Below are 6215 nucleotides of genomic sequence, written 5' to 3'. Positions count from 1 at the left end.
CATCCCACTTTATTAGAATAGAAACTGAAAGGCCACACCTCCTTTAGTATCATCACATTTGAAAGGCCACGCCTCCTTTATTAGAATAGAAGCTTAAAGGCCACACCTCCTTTAGTATCAACGCATTTAAAATGCCATGCCTCCTTTATTGGGATCAAAGCTGAAGGCCACACCTCCTTTATTGGGATCAAAGCTGAAAGACTACATCTCCTTTAATAGGATCAATGCAGACAGGCCACGCCTACTTTATTGGATTTTTGCATAGAGGCCACACCTCCTTTAAAATGATTGACATGCACAGAGGCCACGTCTCCTTTATTAGAACTAATAGAACTGATTAATATTTATATATAAATGATATAAAAACTTTTTGTGCTCCTTTTCTGAGGATGCTCTGTTGGTGATCACCATGGCAACACTCCCTGTTGATTAATACACACATTGCGACACTAAACAAAGTTTCTACAGCAGATCTTACTCTCGATTGGACGGTTAATAGGTTAATGATGTGCTGCGTTCGACTCAGGGTTTCTGCCCCTTTGTCTCAATGAAAAGGCCTTTTACGCCTTAACGATCGCGTCCAGTAATCTCCTCATTAGCACACGCCTCGCTCGTTTAATCACACTTATTACACACAGCACGCGGGAGCTCGGCGTTCGCCGTAGCGTACTGCAGTAATCTGTCTGCACGCACTCGCAGGGAAATCTGCACAGATTATCTGGAGAGGAAACGCCATGACGACGGTTCATTCCTTCCTGAGCTCTCAGACGAAATCTGATCTGAAGCCTGCGTCCGGTTACATTGTCAAGTCTGCACTTTTCCTTTTTCTCAGATTTTTATTACATATAAATGTATACAGAGTACGACATGTAGTAACATGTTTTTTATGACTGTCCAGCATGTAAACATCAAAAAATGGAAATAGAATATAGCGATCAAAACACAATAAATAGAATTAAGTATATCAAAAGTATAAGTATAACTAAAAAGTATGAAAATAAGGTTAAGAATAATATATAAAAAAATAATATATAATAAAAAAATAAGGTTGAGAATAATATATAAAATATTGATATCATTATATTTATATATTATATTCACACACTAGGGGGAAAAAAATATTTAAGATTTGTCCTTAAAGTGTCCATGTGCTAATACTAATAATACTAATAATTAAATTAACACAACTGTTAATTTTATTTATTTATTTATTTATTTTTACAAACAAACGTCTGATATTTTGTGTCTCTGCTTTAATAAGAACAGAAAGAGATCGTGACGTGAATCTGCAGCAGGGTGAAAGTGATTAATACGTTGTTTGTTGTTTTATTCTGGAAGGAATTAAACCCTGAAGTGAAGGCATCTAACCACAATATATTTAAGATCCACAGCAGATAGATATCTACAGATCTACAGCATGGGATTATGGGTAAAAGCCAACACTCAGTGTGTACACGCAATGTTTTGAATAGTAATTACATTGTCATAACTTATATAGTATCTATGTGTGTGTAGATATATACATACAGTACAGACCAAAAGTTTGGACACACCTTCTCATTCAAAGAGTTTTCTTTATTTTCATGACTATGAAAATTGTAGATTCACACTGAAGGCATCAAAACTATGAATTAACACATATGGAATTATATATGGAATTATATACATAACAAAAAAGTGTGAAACAACTGAAAAATGTCATATTCTAGGTTCTTCAAAGTAGCCACCTTTTGCTTTGATTACTGCTTTGCACACTCTTGGCATTCTCTTGATGAGCTTCAAGAGGTAGTCACCTGAAATGGTCTTCCAACAGTCTTGAAGGAGTTCCCCGAGAGATGCTTGGCACTTGTTGGCCCTTTTGCCTTCACTCTGCGGTCCAGCTCACCCCTAAACCATCTCGATTGGGTTCAGGTCCGGTGACTGTGGAGGCCAGGTCATCTGGTGCAGCACCCCATCACTCTCCTTCTTGGTCAAATAGCCCTTGATGCCTTCAGTGTGACTCTACAATTTTCATAGTCATGAAAATAAAGAAAACTCTTTGAATGAGAAGGTGTGTCCAAACTTTTGGTCTGTACTGTATATATATGTGTGTGTGTGTGAGACATTGTCATTGTATACATATATTACATCGTAATTACATTGTCATAACTTATATGTTTATATAAGTAACTTATTTATATATACATATACACCCACAGGGTATAGAAGAGAAACACAGAGCAACACAGAGAGACACAGAAAGAGTGTAGGAGAGACACAGAAAGGGTATAGGAAAGACTGAGAGAGAGCGCATAAGAGAAACACAGAGCAACACAGAGAGACACAGAGAGTATAAGAGAGACACAGAGAGAGTGCAGGAGAGACACAGAGACACAAAGAGAGTAAATAAGAGACACAGAGAGAGTGTAGGAGAGACACAGAGAGAGTGTAGGAGAGACACAGAGAGTGTGGGAGAGACACAGAGAGCATAGGAGAGGCACGGAGAGAGTGTAGGAGAGACACAGAGAGAGCGTAGGAGAGACACAGAGAGACGCAGCGAGAGTGTAGCAGAGACACAGAGAGAGTATAGAGGAGACACAGAGAGACACAGAGAGAGTGTAGGAGAGACACAGAGAGAGTGTAGGAGAGACTCATAGGGAGTGTAGGAGAGACACAGAGGGAGTGTAGGAGAGACACAGGAAGAGTGTAGGAGAGACACAGAGAGAGTATAGAGGAGACACAGAGAGACACAGGAGAGTGTAGGAGACACAGAGAGAGTATAGAGGAGACACAGCGAGACACAGAGAGAGTGTGGAGAGACACAGAAAGAGTGTAGGAGAGACAGAGAGAGTATAGGAGAGACACAGAGAGAGTATAGAGAGACACAGAGAGGGTGTAGGAGAGACACAGAAAGAGTGTAGGAGAGACAGAGAGAGTATAGGAGAGACACAGAGAGACACAGAGAGAGTGTAGGAGAGACACAGAGAGAGTGTAGGAGAGACACAGGGAGAGTATAGGAGAGACACAGAGAGAGTATAGGAGAGACACAGAGAGACACAGAGAGAGTGTAGGAGAGACACAGGGAGAGTATAGGAGAGACACAGAGAGAGTATAGGAGAGACACAGAGAGACACAGAGAGAGTGTAGGAGAGACACAGGGAGAGTATAGGAGAGACACAGAGAGAGTATAGGAGATACACAAAGTGAGACGATTATTAATTATCAGATTAAAAACTTGGACATGGCCATGTCACAAACCCGTCTAACGGTACCGAAGTCGATGTCGAGCACGCGCACCTCTCCGAATCCCCCGGGTTAACCTCGTGCCACGTGGTGTCCGGGGTGTTCCAGTGGTGGGGTATATGTGTGTGTGTGTGTGTGTGTGTGGGGTGAAGGGGGATCATTAAGGGAGGAGACGCGTTTCCGGTCTCTCCGCTGTTTGCTCCTTTGTTTCTCTGCTCGGTGATTTAATGCGCTGGGGCGGAGAGGAGGTGCTGTGGGGCGGGCGCTCGCGGATCAGCGAGTGCGTGTGTGTGTGTGTGTGTGTGTGTGCGTACGCGCGTTATCCCTCCTCAGAGCGAGCGCGAGCTACAGAGAGTGAAGACGAAGAGGTCGGTGTGCGAGAGAGAGCGGACTCTGTGTGCGCGTGTGTCTTTTCGCTTATTTTGCGGGGTGCGCGCGAGGATGAGGACGGCGCGCGCGTGAGTGGAGCGAGAGAGTGAACGGAACCCCGGCGGAACACGCGAGAGGCTACGGTCAAGGATCGGACCTGCTCGCGCAAGATAGAAAGGAAACTCCAGCTTTGGATCTCGTGTGTGTGTGTGTGTGTGTGTGTGTGGACGAGGAGGCATCGCTATAACGGAGCGGCGGAGAGCGACGGCACTGCGCGGTGAGTTCGTGCGTCTGTGCGCCCCGGTGCATTTTATTGCCTATAAATGCGTAAAGGTGTGATTTTGGTTCCTGCACCAGCGCAGAATTTGGGGTCGTTTCCTGTTGTTCTTGTGTTTGTTTTTTTATGAGTGATGAAGTTGGAAGAACATCGCAGTGCGGGCATCTGAAAAAGAAAAACACCAAAAAAGACGCGCACCGGGAAATGAAAAAGGAAACGCGTGTTTATATGTGCGGTGTCTTTGTGCGTTCGGAAATGCAAAAAAAAAATCTAATACATTTGTATATTTGGTTTTTTTTCACTCTCTGGTCTTTTTTATCCGACTTTTGGTGTACACACCGGATTCATAATCCACATTATTTCTATCCACTTTACGCATCATTTTCCCCGCACGATTGTGCAACCTCTGGCAACCAATAAATCCGAACGAGTTTCTATCACTAATGAGATCTTGAAATGCACGCGCAGCTCAGGACTGAGACTTCTCGATCTTCTGCGCTTAAAAAAAATGCTGATGTTTTGGTATCTCTGGCAACCCGCTGCATACAAAAGGTTTCCTGTCACTACTAGAGAGTGTTTAGATGCAGTTACATGTTTCTTTTTTGCCTGATTTAGATTTTAAGGTTATTTAAATATTTTTACGTGGTAATTCTACACTCTTAGGGTTCTTTCTGAAGGTGTATTCTAACTGTAGGTTTGTGGTTACAATGTTGTGAATATTTCGATTCTACACATATTGACACACATGGCAACCCGCTTCTAATAGGATTTCTGTCATCGCCTGCTGCAACACGACCCCTCGTTTTAGTTTATGAATTATTGACGGAGGACAAATGATTTTTGCATGACGTCTAAACTGACGTCTTCTTATCTCTAGCGTATTTCTACAATATTTGTCAACCATTTAACAAATCTACTTAATTAACTAATTACAATTAGTTACACATTTGTAAAACATTTGTTTGCATGCTGATTTTTTGTATATCTGGCAAACTGTAGGTGTAATACGACGTGTTGTACTACATTTAATCTTCATATCAGTTTGATATTGAAATAATTGGCAACCCTATTTCTACACAATGTATTTGTGAAAGAGCAAAAATGTTTTTTAATTTTTTTAATTAACGGAACCCTGTAGGGTTTGTTTGGGTAATATAATATAGAGAAACTCTTTTTTTTTGCTTAATCTATTATTATTATTATTATTATTATTATTATTATTATTTTATTTCTAAACTTTTGTTCATAAACATTGAGTATTTCTTTGGCTTGTTACTGCTTGATATTTGATACAACTGGCAACCTCGCCGTTTTTGAGAGTTCTGTTAACCTTGTTAAAAGATCTGAGATAAAAATTATTGTGTACCTGGGTGGTTTTCATATACATGGCACCCCAAGCTCTGCGTTATTGTTGAAATTGAGAGTTTTGATTGTTTTTTTTTTTTTTTATTATTCTTAAATACTTTAATACTGTTGTGGATGATATTTGGTATCACTGAAAACCTAAAACATACTTTACCATCATTTTATTTGTCTCTTAGTTTCACAAATAAATGGTTTTTTTTGATGTTGCTGGCAACCTTTTGGTGTTTTCTCTCAAAGTTTCAAGAAAATCTGCATGTCAGTGTTACACTGTGGGAGTATATCATGAAGATGAAGTTCTTGATGAATTGCATTTTGGATATCAAGTGTAGTGTATGTGTGTGTGTGTGTGTGTGTGTGTGTGTGTGTGTGTGTGTGTGTGTGTGTGTGTCATGAGCAGTTTGTTATTAAAATCGGGTTGGCATTGCTGTGTCTTGCTGCGGATCAACGGAGGGCCATGGGGTCGTCCTGCGTGAAAAGCTTTAAAATCCAGTAGCTCAGCAGGGGCTTACACACACACACACACACACACACACACACACACACACACACACACACACACACACACACTTACTCTCTCTGTTTCATACACACACTTACTCTCTCAACCCCCTGCCAGGTCCAGATGTTCAGCTTGTCCATTCAGAGTCAATGTGTCTCCTGCAGTCTCGATCTTCTCCTTGTCTATCCACAAAGGACTCGTATCCTGCCCCGAGTTTACCCACATGGGGCAAAAAAAGACAAGGACATCCAGGAAGTCTGGGGGGAAAAAACGTTTCCGCTTCCTGTCCGGATCTTTGACTCTATAATCAGACGTCCGAGCTGCAAGATCGTGTTTTTGTTGTCGGTTTCTTCTTATTCGGAATTAAACGAGGACACCGTTGGAATTTGATGCCACTGGCAACCCGAAACTAACCAAAATAACTTATTAAAATATTAATATTCAGGGTGGGGCATATAAAAGAAAAAACAGTTATGTTTTTTT

General features: G+C 41.2%; 1 protein-coding gene across 1 annotated transcript in view; it reads left to right on the top strand.

Annotated features, from left to right (window-relative positions):
- The first annotated feature begins 3565 nt into the window (after nt 1-3565).
- Nucleotides 3566-6215, top strand: part of sema4c (sema domain, immunoglobulin domain (Ig), transmembrane domain (TM) and short cytoplasmic domain, (semaphorin) 4C) — a 62067-nt gene continuing 59417 nt past the window's right edge. The window contains 1 exon segment of the mRNA XM_046841112.1: nt 3566-3868. The gene's annotated coding sequence lies outside the window, so the exon portion shown is untranslated.

This window comes from Silurus meridionalis, chromosome 27 (genome assembly GCF_014805685.1).
Source record: "Silurus meridionalis isolate SWU-2019-XX chromosome 27, ASM1480568v1, whole genome shotgun sequence".
Classification (NCBI taxonomy): Eukaryota; Metazoa; Chordata; class Actinopteri; order Siluriformes; family Siluridae; genus Silurus; species Silurus meridionalis.
The sequence above is the reverse complement of the archived record's forward strand: the minus strand, read 5'-3'. Positions and strand labels throughout refer to the sequence as shown.